Below are 18,072 nucleotides of genomic sequence, written 5' to 3' on the forward strand. Positions count from 1 at the left end.
CTACAATGCCTGGCTCATAACAAGCAACTCAATAAGTGTATGGTGAAAATGGGGTGCAGGAACACTAACCACACTGACCACATGAAAAACCGAGGTAAATTAGTGAGGAAGATAGCAGTTAACAATCTGGGATTCGGGCTCAGAAAGAATTCTCAAGTCCTTCTCTGTTACTTATTAGATGTAGACTATAAAAAATATGCTAACTTGGCTTCTTTTTCATATAGTGAGAAATACTAGTTTCTGCTTCAAAAAGTTGTCCTGAAGATTAAATAAGATGGTGCACACAAAGTATTTCATGTTCTGACGCATGAGAACCCTAGATAAATGTCAACTATAACTATTACCAAATGGAGACTCTTGAATTTCTTGCGTCAACTCAAACGATTGCTAGTGTAAACATTGTTTTTGTTTTTGGCCATGCAGGCCAGCTTGTGGAAACTTAGTTCCGGGACCAGGTATCTAACCAGGCCCCAGCAGTAAAAATGCACAGTCCCAACCATTGGACCACCAAGGAATTCCCTAAGTATTGTTTAGATGTTTACCAATGAGAAAGAAAAGGAGAAGAAATTTTTTTTGTTTTTGGCTTATCATGTGCCAGGTACTTTATATATGTTATTATTTTAATTCTTACAATAATAGTAATCATTATTATCTCCATTTTGCAGATAAGGAAACCAAAGTTGGGAGAAGTTAGGCAATTTCCTTCAGGTACCCACTGGACAGAGGAGCCTGGTGGGCTACAGTCCATAGGGTCACATGGAGTCAGACATGACTGAAGCAGTTTAGCACACATGCACACACTCATTTATTTAGTGACTACTTTGTGTAAGGTTCCATTCAAGATACTGGGAAAACAATACTGAACAAAACAATCACAGAACTTACATTCTAGACAAGTAGATAGACAATATACTGTAATTATAGATTGTAGTAAGAGTTATGAAGGAAATAAAGAGGGTCTTGAAATAGAAAATTATAGAAGAAATGTTTATTTATTTATATAGGATAGTCAAGAAAGGCCTTTTTAAAGAGAAAGTTGAGCTGAGATTTGAAAGATAAGAATGGGTAAGGCATCCAAGGAGCCAAACTAGATGGCTGTAGGGAGATGGTACAGGTCTGGCTGTATAGATATACAAATACAAAGGTATGGTTGCAGGAAAGAACTTAGAAACTCTGGAACATGGTAATGGCTGGAGCTGTTTGTGCAGGCCAAGGTCAGATAATGAGAGTGTTGGGGCCCATGGTAGGCTGCCCCAAAATGTACCTCGTTGCCATATTTTTAATCAATCAATTAATTAATTTTGGGGGTTGCACTGAGTCTTTGTTGGGCTTCCCAGGTGGTGCTAGTGGTAATGAACCTGCCTGTCAATACAGGCGGCATGAGACTTGGGTTCCATCTCTGGGTTGGGAAGATCCCCTGGAGGAGGGCAGGGCAACCCACTCCAGTATTCTTGCCTGGAGAATCCCTTGGACAGAGGAAGCTGGCAGGCTATAGTCCTTAGGATTGCAAAGAGTCAGACATGACTGGAGCAACTTAGCAGGCACATGCGCACACACGGGTGTGTGCAGGGTGCAGGCTTTCTCTAGTTTCCTGGAGCGAGGGCTACTCTCTACTGTGTGGGCTTCTCATTGAGATGGTTTCTCTTGTTGTGGAGCATAGGCTCTAGGCACATGGGCTTCAGTAGCTGTGGTCTACAGACTTATTTGTTCTGAGGCATGCGGAATCTTCCTGGACCAGGGATTGAACTTGTGTCCTCTGCATTGGCAGGTAGATTCTTAACCACTGTACAACCAAGTTCAGTTCAGTCCAGTCGCTCAGTGTCCGGCTCTTTGTAACCCCATGGACTGCAGCACACCAGGCTTCCCTGCTCTTCACCATCTCCCAGAGCTTACTCAAATTCATATCCATTGACTGATGCCATCCAATCATCTCATCCTCTGTTGTTCACTTCTTCTCCTGCCTTCAGTCTTTCCCAGCATCAGGGTCTTTTCCAATGAGTCATTTCTTTGCATCAGGTGGCCAAAGTATTGGAGTTTAGCTTCAGTATCAGTCCTTCCAGTGAATATTCAGGAACTGATTTCCTTTACGATTGACTGGTTTGGTCTCCTTGCAGTCCAAGGGACTCTCAAGAGTCTTCTCCAACACCACAGTTCAAAAGCATCAATTCTTTGGTGCTCAGCTTTCTTTATAGTCCAACTCTCACATCCATATATGACTACTAGAAAAATCATAGCTTTGACTAAACGGACCTTGTTTGGCAAAGTAATGTCTCTGCTTTTTAATATGCTGTCTAGGTTGGTCATAGCTTTTCTTCCAAGGAGCAAGTGTCTTTTGATTTCATGGCTGCAGTCACCATCTGCAGCGATTTTGGAGGCCCCCCCAAAAAAATAAAGTCTGTCACTGTTTCCATTGTTTCCCCAACTATTTGCCATGAAGTAATGGGACTGATGCCATGATTTTAGTTTTCTGAATGTTGAGTTTTAAGCCAACTTTTTCATTCTCCTTTTTCACTTTCATTAAGAGGCTCTTTAGTTCTTCTTTGCTTTTTGCCATAAGGGTGGTGTCATTTGCGTATCTGAGGTTATTGATATTTCTCCTGGCAATCTTGATTCCAGCTCGTGCTTCATCCAACCTGGCATTTCGCATGATGTACTCTGCATATAAGTTAAATAAGCAGGGTGACAATATACAGCCTTGATGTACTCCTTTCCCAGTTTGGAACCAGTCTGTTCCATGTCCGGTTCTAACTGTTGCTTCTTGATCTGCATACATATTTCTCAGGAGACAGTCCCTTAATGTTATTTTGATACTTTGGAATTAACGTTACTTAATAAATGGCCAATGCTAGAGGGATTCTTTGACTCTCTGTATCCCTAGGAGAAGGAAATAATCTCTCACAGGAAAGGTGCACCCCCCGCATCTGGAGGTAAAAGGACATCCTCTGGCCAGAGACAGGGAATTCAGGCACGAAGTCTAGTTAAACAAATCTTGTTACTTTTAATTTGCTACCCCAAACCTAAACTGTTTAGATTCTTCACTAATTGATCACCCAAAACTAAGTTTGTCTTGTCAATTTTTCACAAATTTATAGCTTCTTTGTTTAAAATGATAAGCTGCCTGCTTTGCCACTTCCTAGGTCCCATTTCTATGAGACCTCCCTCTGTTCCAATTAAAATTTATGTTGTTTTTTTCTCCTGTTAACCTGTATTTTGTCAATTTCATCATTAGTCCAGCAATAAGAAATCAACATAGTTCACCTATCCTAAAAATTTCCCCCTTCTTGACAAGGTCTGTACAGGACATGGTAAGAACTTTGGATTTTATCTCAAGAACAATGAAAAGCTAATGTAAGGTTAAAAAGTACACGAAGAGCATGGCCTGTTCTGTTCTTAAAAAGTGCCTTCCCTTTGCTAAGCAAAGAGATGGGAATGGAAAAGAACAGAAGTAGGGAAACCTGTTAAGGAGGTTATTAAGGACAGTCATTCAGGTTAGAGATAAAAGAGACTTGGACTAGAGTGGTAGGCACAAGTGATAAAACCAACAGGTCTGCACTGGACAAGGAGAACAAAGGAATCAAAGGTCTGATTAGAACCACCTGTCTAAACTGAGAAAGATCAGGGTGGAGGAGGTAGGGTGAAGAGTTCCATTTTGGATAGGTTCATTTAGATGCTGGTGAGCCATCTAAGAGGAGATATCAGTAGACAACTGGCTATGCAGGATGAGATGACCATTCATCTAAGCTGTAGATGTGTCGATTCCTTGGGGGAAGAAGGTAGGTTAATAAGCAGAGGAACACTTAAGGAGGCCTGTGAAATTTCCACCCCATCTGGCCATCATCACATCATTACTTAGGAAACTACAAATATATCTAGGTTCCTGTGGGCTAAGGATGGACCCAAAGCGAAGTTCCCAGAGCCGAGTATAGCACAGGTCCATGATTTTTTATTTCCTCGATCTGCAACCCACATCTAATCTGGTCGAGTAACCGTAAACACTGACAAAACGCCCAGAGTACTCCTACGGAACCGGCGGTCACCGAGGGCGAGAGGAGCCCGGTAGCGTTGCCTGCCGGGAGTTGTAGGCCGACGGCCCTGGGAGTTTGCGCAACCTCCTCGAGATGCCTGCGGGATGCTGCGCCACGTAGATTGAGCCTGCAATAGCTGCTGCAGGACCGTGGTCGGAAAACGCAAATCTGACCTTGCTTTCTTGCTTGGAATCATTTGGCGAGGACGAGTTCTCATCAAAGGATAAATTCATAGTCCTAAAGTAATATTCAGTGTCTTTTTTAGCCTTAACATTTCCTAATTATTCTTCAAGACGATTCTGGACTCTTCCTCTGAGAAAGGGGCTTGCTTTGGACCTCTTTTCTGTGCTTCCACAGCACTATCTTACAATCCTCTAAAATCATTTACAAGAACGGCTAGGTTTCCCGAGCGCTTACATGGTCGTTCTAGTCTAAACTATTTACCCTCACCAGTGAGACAGTTGCTATCAGTCCCATTCTGCAGATGAGGAAATTCTGGCCTAAAGACGTTCTGTAATTTGAGCAAGACCACGTCGAAGTGTGACACCACTCACAGGGAGTCTCACACTAGACTACACGCTCGGGGTGCAGCGCCGAACCAGCTATTTACTTTCCCGCGGACCACGCCCTGGGGGCGAGGTGTGGTGACGACACCGCGTCCCATGGTGCTTTGCGTGCCAGCGCTCCCATTGGCCCGGCCCGTCGGCTCCTTTTTCAAATTGAGGCGCCGAGTCGTTGCTCAGTTTCCTGGGTTTCGGGCGGAGACTAGGTTTGTCATTCCAAGGCTCGGGCTAGTGCGGGGCAGACGCCGCGGCCAGTCACGGTTCCTGGTGGATAGCGGTTTCCGCGGGCACGCCGGCACCCGGCAGGGGTGGAGGGCACCCAGGTCCGCGCCAGCCGCCGAGCCGCTCCACGCCCCACGGCGCCCGAGTCCGTGACCCGGCCTTCTTAGGGGACAGTCATGGCGTCTCAGCCGAATTCATCTACGAAGAAGAAAGATGAAAAGGGGAAGAACATCCAGGTGGTGGTGAGATGCAGGTAGGGCGAGCTTGCAGGGTTCCGAGCCCTGGGCTTTGTTGCCGGGCTCCTTCTTGCGCGGTCCTCGGAGAGGGATTTTGTTTGCAATTTTCTGAAGGAACCAGACCTCCCTGTTTCTTAGTTTCCTGCGTTCTGTTTGAGAAAATGACACCAGGTTACTGTGAGTAGTAAATTAGTATTTTGTTTTGTTCTTTTCAGAAGAAAGGATATTTGTGTCTGAGTTTATTGTTTAAACTGCTATTGAGGAGAAATTCGTCGCTGTTCTTTAGTGAAACGTGCTTTTTAAAGAAATACTGTCGACAAAGATTTAGGTGTCACTATGTATGCCACTCCTTGTAGTTGATCAGTTTGGAAACGACTGCACACCTACTAAATAGATGTTTTAGCACTTAAGTTGTTATTACCATCCTCTCCATCATCTCTAAAAAAGTAATCATTTACCTCTTCACTTTGTTCTAGAAGCAATATTTTCTTAATCCTTAGTAAACAAATAAACATCATTGTTTTTAAAATTTAAGTTGTAGAATGAGTTTATTTTTTAAAAATAAAGGAGACAACTAAAGTTGTGTTATATTTTCCAGTGGGTGGGTGAAGGTGTTCACTGCTCTCCTGATTAGTTTCCGCATCATTTCCCAGCTTTAAAATGTGCTAGGAGAGGAAGAACATACTTGTACAATCTATTGCTTAACCAAATATTGGATTGATTTGGCTTTTTAGATGCCCTACACAGTTGCTGGTGTATGTGTATTTTGTGTGTCTATTTTTGTTGCTGTGATATTAAAAACTCTACCAACTCTCAGAAACTTTTCTGTAAATCCAAACGTATTCTAAAATTAAAAGGTTATTTTAAAAGTGTATTAACAAACTTTCTTAGGTTATTGCCTACATAGCTTTGGTGGCTTGAGTTGTATATATCAAAGGTAATAGCTAACTCTAAAGTAGGTGCCTGAGAAAGCACTTGGTGGTAACCTGAAGTCTAGCCAATTACCAATTGCACTGTGGGGCCTCTGTTAATAGTTACTTGTCTTGAAGATTAAAAAAACCAGCCCATATTCAAAGACAAATTTTTATATTATTTTGATCATTTAATTAAGTCAGGCAGTATTACCTTTTCTATGTGGCTTTCTTTAATTTCATTTTTATTGTCAGTTAAAAAATAGGTCAGACTTATGAAAAATTACAAAGAACAATATACCAAGCATCTGTGTTTAGAAACAGAAGAATCATTACAGCTAGAATCCCACTGTATCCCTCCGCATCCCTTTCCTCTACCTCAAGAGTTGAACATTATCCTGAATTTCATGTTTATTATCTCCATACATTTAAAGAGATTTAAAGAGATTTCTTTTACTTTATCACTAATGAAAAGTGCTTAGGTAGTGTCCAATGTTTACAATAATTTCAGTATAAAGAGATGTTTTTCTTTTCAGGTTAGCCTTTTCTTTTTCAAATAGCCCTCCTACTGCAAAGATTTCTGTTCTTGGTGTGGTGGTGGGTGTGTGTGTGTGCTTAATTGTGTCCGAATCTTTGCGAGCCCATTGTCTGTAGCCCACCAGGCTCCTCTGTTCATGGCATTTCCCAGGCTAGAATACTGGAGTGGGTTGCCATTTCCTTCTTCAGGGGATCTTCCTGATCCAGAGATTGAACCTGTGTCTCTGCTGTCTCCTGCCTTGGCAGGTGGATTCTTCACCACTGCGCCACCTGGGAAGCCCAATGTGTCCTTAAACTTTACTAAATAAACAACTTATGCCCTTGAGGGTTATCAAATCTTTTCTCAAAGGGCCCAGATAGTAAATATTTTAGGCTTTTCAGATTACATGTGGTTTCTGTCACATAATCTCTGATTCCCCCCCCCTCCATTTTAAACTTTTAATGGCAACAGTTTGTGATGACCTAAGAGATCAGCCTGAGGGCTTCCCTCGTAGCTCCATTGGTAAAGAATCTGCCTACAATGCAGGAGACCTGGGTTTGATCCCTGGGTCCAGAAGAGCCTCTGGAGAAGGAAATGGCAACCCAGTCCAGTATTCTTGCTTGGAGAATCTCATGGACAGAGGAGCCTGGCAGACTGTAGTCCGTGGGGTCACAAGAGTTGGACACGGCTTAGCAACTAAACCACCAAGAGATCAGCAAAATTTTGAGAGATGACTTCAGTTTTTGATTACAATGAATGCAATCTTTACGATAACCTAAGAAATCAGCAAAATTTTAAGAGATGACTTCATTTTTTGATTACAATGAATACAATCTTTATGATGTTGTTTACTTGTTCAGTAGCTATATGAATATTTATGGAGTGAATGAATGAATTTAGTGGACAGGACTTTTTTTTTAATCCTCAATCTTTCTTTACCATTTTGGTTGTTTGAATTTTAATGTGACTGTAGTGAAGGCATTAGTGTTAGTCGCTTAGTTGTGTATGACTTTTTGCTCTGCATAGACTGTAGCCCGCCAGGCTCCTCTGTTCATGGAAATCTCCAGACAAGAATACTCAAGCGAGTAGCCATTCCCTTCTTCAGGGTATCTTTCCCACCCAGAAATTGAACCTGGGTCTTCTGCATTGCAGGCAGATTCTTTACTGTCTGGATCACCAGGGAAGGCCAACTACAATTGATGGTTTTGCTAGTGTCATCAGCAGCAACCTTGCAATTTCTAATTAAAGAAGTCTGGATAAGAAGATAGTTGGTTGGCAGTACTCTTTATTGCAATATAAACAGTCCCTAAAGCTCCTTTGTGGGAGCTTTGATAACTTTTAGGAGTGTGTGATTTGTGGGAGTTTCTACTACTTTGCCCAAACAACTTGAATGGTATTCATTTGGTAACTTAATCACACATCCAGACAAGAGATTAGACCAATTGGAAAAGCTTTAACCACAGGAGAGCAATTCTGTTTACTGTGACTTGTGCATTGTTAGGTTTCAGTACATTTAACAAATGACAGCATGACAAGATATTACTTGGAAGTTACTGAGTTAAATTTCTCAGGATCACAAATGTGGTCTGACAAGTCAAACATCGGGGTGGGGCATGCCAGAGGACATTGAGGTATCTTTCTTAACATAAATAGCAGTTTGGTTAGTCTAGTGATGAGGGGAAAGATTAACTTCCTATTTGGCATTTCCTGTCACAGTATGTGATAATGAATTGGAAAAGTGAACTCAGGGCAAGAATACCTCTCCCTTAGGCTCAGATTTCTGTCAAGTATGTCAGTATCTTATGGATGCTACTCTGTGGACTGTGGTTCTTTTTAGCTTTCCTTTCGTTCCCCTAAGGATGACATTTATTAAGCAGTGTAGTATAACAGATATTAATATTTGAGTGTCTGCTAAGCAGAGTAGTAGACACTGGGGAAACAGTAAATTACATAGGACTTGTTTCCCCACATTTTGGGGTTGGTACTATTACCAACCTTTTAATTTTCAAATGAGGAGACAGGCAGACTGTCTCCATTGCCCGGGCAGACTGGCTAAGGAGTCCTCATTCTACTGAAATGCCTAAGGAGACTTTTATCTTATTTTACTTCACATGGAGTCTTTCCCATCATGCAACCTCTATCCTGCTCTGCCCTAATCAAGCCCCCATTAAGTTTCTGCTGTATGTTCCTACCGCACCTTTTACTTTCCCTTACTAAACATCATCTCTCTTATAATCACTTGTTTTATGTTCCCCACTAGACCTCAGTGTCTTGAGGACAAACTGAATTAACACATGTGAAACATTTGGAACAGTGAGTACCTGGCACGTAGTAAGCGCTCTATGTGTTAGTCTAAATTAATGTATTTTTTATTTTGTGCCAGTTACCCTTTGGCAGGTTAATATTTTGGATGCAAATTTGGCATGTTCTTTCTACTACATCATAACCTAACTTGGCTGGATTCTAGGAACAGTGGAAATAGAATTCTGAAAAATAAGTTTCACCTTTTTACAAATTAATTCTCTTAGTGTCTACTCCAAGAAACTGTCAGAATTGTACATGTCTTTCAAAACTTTTTAAACTAATTTTATTTCTGGCAATTGAAAGCCTTAAAATTCTGCTGTCTGCTTTAGCAGTGTCATTTAGGCCCCATTTAATCTCTGTCACCAACAGTGTAGTTAAAACTTCCCATTGTTCTTCTCTGAGATATTAACAAAAATGTCATCAGTAACCTGATAACTAAGAGTTCTTAATTCTTAAGTGAACTTACTTACGAAACAGACTCACAGACTTAGAGAACGAACTTATGGTTGCTGGGGAGAAGGGATAGTTAGGGAGTTGGGGATTGACAGGGACACACTGCTATATTTAAAATGGATAACCACAAGAACATGGAACTCTGCTTAATGTTAAGTGGCAGCCTGGATAGGAGAGGAGTTTGGGGGAGAATGGATACATTTATATGTATGGCTGAGTCCCTTAGCTGTTCACCTGAAACTATAACAACAGTTTTAATTGGTTATATATACCCCAATACAAAATAAAAAGTTAAAAACAAAAGAGTTCTTGAATAACCTTGTGTGTTTCATTTTACAGACCATTTAATTTGGCAGAGCAGAAAGCTAATGCCCATTCGGTAGTAGAATGTGATCATGTGTGGAAGGAAGTTAGTGTTCGAACTGGAGGACTGGCGGACAAAAGCTCAAGGAAAACATACACTTTTGATAAGGTACTTACTTCCTAAAGTGCTGCTACTTCTTATCCACTAATGTAAAATTATCCTAGTATGTATATTTTCTGTAGGTTCTGGTGTAGTTAGAAATTTCAGCTGATCCTTTGAGTTGTCAAATGGTTTTTAGTGGGCTGGATAAGTTAATATATTAAAAACAATTATTAAGGTAATTTTGAAGTGTGTTTTTTTTTTTAAGAAATGCCTTTTTTTTTTTTGGCTAGGTTTTTGGAGCAAATACTAAACAAATTGACGTTTAGTGAAGTGGTGTTTGTCCAATTCTGGATGAAGTTATTATGGGCTATAATTGCACTGTTTTTGTGTGAGTGAAGCACTTTTCAAATTGATGAAAAGTTTTAGATGCATGTAATCAGTTTTTTTGTTTAACAGTTCTGTTAATTTTGACAGATATGGCCAAACTGGCACTGGAAAAACCTTTACAATGGAAGGTGAAAGGTCCCCTAATGAAGAGTATACTTGGGAGGAGGTATTTATTGTTTATATCAGACTTCTGTCTCTAAAGTGGCTCAAGTGCAGCTGAATAAAACTTGGTTGGATGCCTCTGTCTGAAATAGATCAGAGTACCATGTCAAACATGAATTTAGGGTAAACTACTAGTGTAATGATATTAAAGTATATGTAATGAGTTCTGTTTAAGAAACAAAGTCTTACTGGGAGAGAGAGAAGCAATACATATCGTGCAGTTATGTGAAGAGAGAAGGGTCCCTTTGGGACAGAAAATTGGAGGAGACTATTGTGGGAAAGTGGAATGTGAATAGGACTTGAAGAGGAAGGCTTTGCAGTGAGGGAGTGAGTCTTGTAAAGTTAGCACAACCATGGGAGCAGTATGGTACTTTATTAATGATGACTTTGAGTGTGAAATTAAGATCACTGTATTGTTGAAGATTATAGGAAGCACATAGTACATTTCACAAAGAAATGTGTCTTAAACCTAAATGAGTTTAATGACTAATATTTTCCAAATTACCAACATTTAGGTAGATCCTTTCTTCTAGTGGTTGGGGCATTAACTTACTTTATGCATGGGTAATAGTGTTATGGAATTGTAATCATAGAAAATATGAAATAGGCTTAAAGCACAGTTTCAAAATTTATAGAGTCATAACAGTTTTATTAAGGATATTTAGACATTTGAGAAACAACTTTGTTTTATGTTGGAATTAGGGAATATACTGTTAGATGAGCCACTTTTCTGATTAAAAGAATGGTACTATGTTCTCATGAGAAAAGTTGGAGAGGATTATTGAACTTGGCTTTATAAGGAACTTGATTCAGTTGGTTTCTGTATAATGCTCAGGCATGAAGTAGCTGACTGGAATGACAGATTTGTGGAAGGTGTAAGGAAGAATAATTGCTATTGAACAGATTGTTGTAAATTGCTTGTAAATGATTTGGCTTCTCTAACATTAGGTTAGCTTTTTAATTTTTTTTAAAACCTGTTTTGACATATTTATGTTTAAATATACTATAAAAGAGGCCTTGTTATATATGTGTTTTAACTACTGCAGTAAATGGTATCCTTTAAGTCTTTATTAATATTATAATTTCAGGATCCTTTGGCTGGTATAATTCCACGTACTCTTCATCAGATTTTTGAGAAACTTACTGATAATGGTACTGAATTTTCAGTGAAAGTGTCACTATTGGAAATCTATAATGAAGAGCTCTTTGATCTCCTTAATCTGTCTTCTGATGTTTCTGAGAGACTGCAGATGTTTGATGATCCCCGTAACAAGGTAACTTGAGTCTTTGACAGTGAAATGTCTCCAAATGTTAATGTGTGATATTTTGAGAAATATATATATATATTTTTTAAACCAATTTAATGGATGCTCTTCTGATATTTGGTCAGAGGGGAGTGATAATCAAAGGTTTAGAAGAAATTACAGTACACAACAAGGATGAAGTCTATCAAATTTTGGAGAAGGGGGCAGCAAAAAGGACAACCGCAGCAACTTTGATGAACGCCTACTCTAGGTAAGAAAGCCCTTGTTTCCCCCACCTCTCCATTTTGTTTTCAAGAAGAATATCCAAACTTGGGAAATCAAATTGGGCGTGTCAAGGTATGTGAGTCACACATCTAGATTGTGTGCTGGATTGCTTGCCTTAGTAATTGGCTTGAGGTTTATAAGGAGAGCACCAATATTGGGAGAATGTTGAAAGGAGGACAAAGACAAGTTGAACTTGAGCAGAATTATTAAGTTTTTTAAGTAGAAGGTTTCTTTTCCCAAATGAAATTATACATGGGAGCCCTGATTAAAATGTGGCTGGGGTAGTTGATTTGGCAGTGGGATACTCAGGGGCTTACCTCCTCAGCCTTCAGGAGATTTGCCCTGAGTACTTTTCTGGAGCCCCTAAGGATACTTAGAATACAGTTTGAAAATCCCTTATTTGAGTAAAGATTAGAAGAAAACCAAATGGCCTGTTTTTTTTCCCCCCAGCTTAATTGAGGTATAAATGACAAATTTTATATATTTAGGTTATACAACATGACTTTTCTTTGCAAATGGCTTCATTTTAATGTAGGAAGATACATGATTTCTAATACAGGCTTTCGAGGGGAGAAAGACGCATATTTGATAGTATCCCTTATAAGATGAATCCCAGATTCTATAAATGCACTTTACTAAATCAGAGGTGACTTCTTTTTTGCTCGTCTTTGAAGGAAATATCAGAATGTAATTGAAAGAGCTGTAGATTAGGAGTTAGATATTTGTGCTTAGTTCCAGTTCTGCAGTTAACTAAATATGTTACTTCACGTAGTTAAACTTACCTGAATATCATTTTCCCTGAACTGCAAAATGACTTTAAGGTCTTGCTCTCTTATAGTCGGACATTTCTGCAATATGCTATAGCAGTTATAATTGTACTCTATATAAATATGTGTGTATTTAAAGAAAGAAGAAAAATAGCATAACATGAAAGTAATCAGTATCATGGAATTATGGGTGATTTTATAATTTAAATTAAATTTCCTATAATAGCTTTCCATTAAAAATGGAGTTATAAACAAATCATAGAATGAAGTTTCCATTTGAATTAAATGTTTGCTTTATAACTTTTGATTTAGGCTTCAGAGGAATGAATTTAAGAAATTTTCTTTCTCTAAATACTCTTCTCTGAAATATAAAATTCCCATTGTTCTGTAAATTTAAATAATTTAAAATTTCCTAATTTTCACTGAAGACTGGACTGAAGATATCTTCTTATCAATGTATGTGATAAAAGAAATGTGATTTAGTTTTCCAAAATCAGAGTTTACTTTTACGCTTAATAGCATTAATTCTGTTATCTTAAATTAGGAATGGGCAAACAATGGTAGGAAAACATGAGATACATTTTATAATTCAAATCTATAGTTTATATTTTTCCCTGTGTCCCTCCCCTTTTCTGTTATTTAAAATAACTTAAATAATTTTGTAAAAATGATACTTATAAAATTTTCCAAGTCACATGAAAAGTACAAATGAGAAAATTAGAAATTACCATATTCCAACCATCAATGACATTAACAAACAGAATGTTCTTCATCAGATATTGATACAGAAAGGAATGCTGTCTTTGGTTGTCTGTATTGTTTTTTTTGTATCACTAAGATAAAAGTTGAGTGTCAGTATAAAGCATAAGAAGGACTTTGGAAAACCTTGCAGTCTAGCAGTTATTACTTGTGGTGTTTCAGTGAACACTGCTTACTATTTGTGCTGTTCAGAGGAAGGACCTACCTGTCTCTGGTGACCTTCTCAAGGCAGAGCAATGTACTTTTAGGACAGTTGACACTGAGGGAGAGTGATCTGGTGGCTTGCCTGATGCTGTTTGAGTTTAAGGTAATGATGTATTTCAAGTGGTTCTTATAAATAGATCAGTTGCAAGCCATCTCTTCTGACACACCAGGCAGATGTTCAAACACCATTCTACATCCAGCTTTCGGAGGTGCCTGAGGATCCTAAGTCATCTAAGCTGTTTTCAGCTAGCTTATTACTGGGTTCTTCTGTGCAGGCAGCAGGAGCAAGAAAGCCAAAACCTAGCATCATTCTATCTATCCACTGTCTTCCAAAATCTTACTGATATCCTGTCTGATACTATCTTTCTCTACCCTGGTGGATTTAGATCTTTCTTTGCTGTTTTCATTATGTTACAGAAAGAAAACAAATAATGTTTTGCATTATAATGATTGGGCAACTTGGTCTTGTTTTCTAGTTGATCCCACTCAGTTTTCTCTGTTACAATACATATGAAAGAAACTACAGTTGATGGAGAGGAGCTTGTTAAAATTGGAAAGTTGAACTTGGTAAGCATCAACTGTATACGCCACTGTTCATTCTTTCACTTTTTTGTGTGTGTAGTTTTATTGACGTATAATTGACAAATAAATTATGTATTTAAAATGTACAGTGTAGCAGGATATCCTTTCTCATGGCTGAATAATATTCGAGTGTGTGTGTGTGCATGCACATCATGTCACATCTTTATTCATTCATCAGTGGGTACTTAGGCTGTTTCCATACCTTGTTTATTATTAACAGGGCAGTCAACGTGGGGTGCAGATATTTCTTTGAGAGAGTGATTTCATTTTCTTTTTTTGTGTGTGTGATTTCATTTTCTTTGCATACATACCCAGAAGTGGGATTGCTAGGTCAAATGGTAGTTCTATTCCACTGTTTCTTCTTTATCACCTCATAGAGCAGTTTGAAAATTGTGTATTTAGAGACAGTACTTTTGTAGTCACTGGGTTATTGGTTTTGTAGTGGGTTGTTATTTGTAGAAAATTATTTTACTGGCTATTTAATATCTTTATGTACAATATGAGAATGAAAGTCTTCTATTCCAAATCCATAGACTGAGGACTTATTTTTATTTTTAAAATTCAAGGTTGATCTTGCAGGCAGTGAGAACATTGGATGTTCTGGAGCAGTTGACAAGAGAGCTCGGGAAGCTGGAAATATCAATCAGTCCCTGTTGACTCTGGGAAGGGTTATTACTGCTCTTGTAGAAAGAACACCTCATGTTCCTTATCGAGAATCTAAACTGACTAGAATCCTCCAGGACTCTCTTGGGGGACGTACAAGAACATCTATCATTGCAACAGTTTCTCCTGCATCTCTCAATCTGGAGGTAAGGTCTTACCTGTCACTTATTTTTTGGCTGTGCTGTGTGGCTTGTGGGATCTTAGTTTTCAACAAGGGATTGAACCTGGGCCCTCAGCAGTGAAAATTTGGAGTCCTAAACACTAGACTGCCAGAGAATTCCCTAACTATCATGTATAATATTTTTAGAGTTAACTAATTGGCTTCATTCATTCTATACTACAGTAAAAATAATCTGGACATTGTATGTGGTGGACACACAGAGGAGAACACCGCTGAAAAATTGTCTTTCTCCTTCCTGGTAGTTTTCAATCTTAAAAAACTAGTTACTTAAAAAAAGAAACTAGTTACTTAGTTGTATTTTTCCAGTCTTCAAAGGTAGTTGCTGTGATCATTAGCAGTGGATGGTTTAATTGAGGCCTTCGAAGTGGGTTAAGCGAATATTAGTGCTTTAGAGGCTGCTTAGAGATCCCTAAAGATGGGGCTGGATGTGGGGGTACAGGTAGGAAAACCAAGAGAAACAACAAAGATGGTAAAGTCTACTTTAATTTTACTGGATTATCTTCTTTAAGCGGAATTAGAAAAGCTTTTATAAAGTCTCTTAACTCCTCTTTCATTTTAAAAACTATCTTTGTTGAGAAATGATTTGTATACTATAAAATTCATCCATTGAAAGTATATAATTAGGTGATTTTACTATATTCATCGAGCTATGCAACTGTCACCAAAATCTAAACATTTTTATCCTAGAAAGAAACCCTGTAACCTATTAGCAGTCACTCCCCATCAGTTTCCATTTCCAGCCCTAGGTCACTATTAATCTACTTTCTTTAATCTATACCTTTGCCTATTCTGAATATTTTATATAAATGGAATCACACAGTAAGTGTTCTTTTGTGACTGGCTTCTTTCACTTGGCATAATGTTTTCAATGTTCATCCACGTTGCAGCAGGTATCAGAACTCATTCCTTTTGGTGGGTGAATGATAGGGATATAGGACATTTTGTTTATTCATCAGTTGATGAAATTCATTGAGTTTTTTTTTTTAATAGAGCTTAAGACTAAAGCAAAAAATTATTAGATTAAATTAAAGACTGAAACTTGAAGAGTAAAAAATAAGGATGTTTTAAACAGTCCTCTGTCTTATTTATTTACTTAATTGGAGTATAGTTGCTTTAAGAACATTCCTCGTTTTTAAAGGTTGGGTATAGTAGTATTAGTGGGTAAATGTTTATATTAGATATAACCAAAAATTATTATGTTATTGTATAGTACATTTTGGGTAACAGAACTACATTATTCTCATATCTTCAGTAATTGGCCTTTTCTTTTCATCACAGGAAACTCTGAGTACATTGGAATATGCTCATAGAGCAAAGAACATACTCAATAAGCCTGAGGTTAACCAGAAACTCACCAAGAAAGCTCTGATTAAGGTAATTGTGAATTTTTGTGGAGTAATATAAATTTGTTTGACAAATGTGAAAATGAGGAACTGAAATAGATCATTGTTTTTAAAAATTTATTAAATTACCTTTGATAAGGCTTTTCATTTAATGGTTTGAACTAAATACCCTGTGTGTTAAAATGCTTTTTCTAATGCTAATAGATGACCTTACAAGCTCTATCCAGTCAGTAAAATTTAAGCATATAATGGTACTTCAGTGCAGTTTTAATTAGCATTTCCTTAATGAATAGTGATATTCAGCATCTTTTCACATGCTTATTATCCATATGTATATCTTCATTTGTGAAATGTCTATTTAACTCCTTTTCCAGTTTTTAATTGGGTTGTCTTTTTATGAAGTTGTAAAGGATTGTTCATATTTTCTAGATATGATCCTTTATGAAATAATTTGTAAATATTTCCTCCCAGTCTGGCTTGTCTTTTCCTTTTATTGGTAGTGGTTTTTTGTTGTTTGTTTCTATTGAGACAACTATAGATCACATGCAGTTGAAAGAAGTAATACAGAGAGATCCTTTGTACATTTTATTAAACTATATAGTAAAATCACTGCAGGGACACCATTAATAGCAATTCATTGGTCTTATTCCTCAATTTTCCTGGTACTCATGTGTGTGTGTTTAGTTAGTTCTATACAATTTTGTCATGTGTAGGTTCATGGAGCCACTACCACAGTCAAGATACTGAACAGTCCCATCACAGCAAGGATTCCTCCTTGCCCTTTTATAATCACTTCCTTCCCACTCTGACCTCCCATCCATAATCTTTGCTATCCAATGATCTGTCCTCTATTTCTAAACCTTTGTCATTTTAAGAGTGTTATTGAGTGGAATCATACAGTATGTAAACTTTGGGGATTGCTTTTATCACTCAGCATAATTCCCTGGAGGTTAACCTGAGTGGTGCATATCAATAGAGCTTTACTTTTTAATGCTGAGGAATATTCCATGGTATGTATATACCACCCACCTGCAATGCGGGAGACCCCAGTTCAATTCCTGGGTCAGGAAGATCCCCTGGAGAAGGGATAGGCTACCTACTCCAGTATTCTTGGGCTTCCCTGGTGGCTCAGACTAAAGAATTCACCTGAAATGCGGGAGACCTGGGTTTGATACCTGGGTTGGGAAGATCCCCTGGAGGAGGGCATGGCAACCTACGCCAGTATTCTTGCCTGGAGAATCCCCAAGGACAGAGGAGCATGGTGGGCTACAGTCCATGGGGTAGCAAAGAGTCAGACACAACTGATGACTAAGCACAGCACAGCACAGCACATGTATATACCACACACATAGTTTGTTGTCAGATTCACCTGTGAAAGACATATGGGCTGATTTCAGTTTTTCACAATTGAAAATAAAACTGCTTTGATCATATTTGTTTATAGTAATTTGTGTACATGTAAATTTTCATTTTTCTGAAGATAATTGCCAAAGAGTATAATTGTTGCATTGTATGGTAATTGAATGTAAGTTTTTTTCTTTCTTTTTTTTTTTTTTAAGGAACTGCCAAGCTGTTTTCCAAAATGGCTGGACTTTCCATTCTGTTGCATGTCTGTCCCTCACCAATACCACAGTTTTAATTACTATCACTGTATAGTAACTCTTGGAATCAGAGTGTTTAAAAGGAAGCTTACATGAGCAAACCTCTCTTGATAAAGAGTGTCAAAATTGTCAGGATCTGAGAAAAACTACAGTGATTTTTATAGTCATTATTTTTTAAAGGCCATGCTTTTTTATAAGCATTCATTTTATTTTAGACACTTGAATTTTTGAACCCTATTGCTATTATTCAATCTAAA

The 18,072-nt window shown here is 38.2% G+C and overlaps 1 pseudogene; it reads left to right on the plus strand.

Annotated features, from left to right (window-relative positions):
- Positions 1-4,724: 4,724 nt before the first annotated feature.
- LOC110144539 (kinesin-like protein KIF11) lies at positions 4,725-16,300 on the plus strand (annotated as a pseudogene).
- The last annotated feature ends 1,772 nt before the right edge of the window (positions 16,301-18,072 follow it).

Source organism: Odocoileus virginianus, chromosome 7 (genome assembly GCF_023699985.2).
Source record: "Odocoileus virginianus isolate 20LAN1187 ecotype Illinois chromosome 7, Ovbor_1.2, whole genome shotgun sequence".
NCBI classification, from domain to species: Eukaryota; Metazoa; Chordata; class Mammalia; order Artiodactyla; family Cervidae; genus Odocoileus; species Odocoileus virginianus.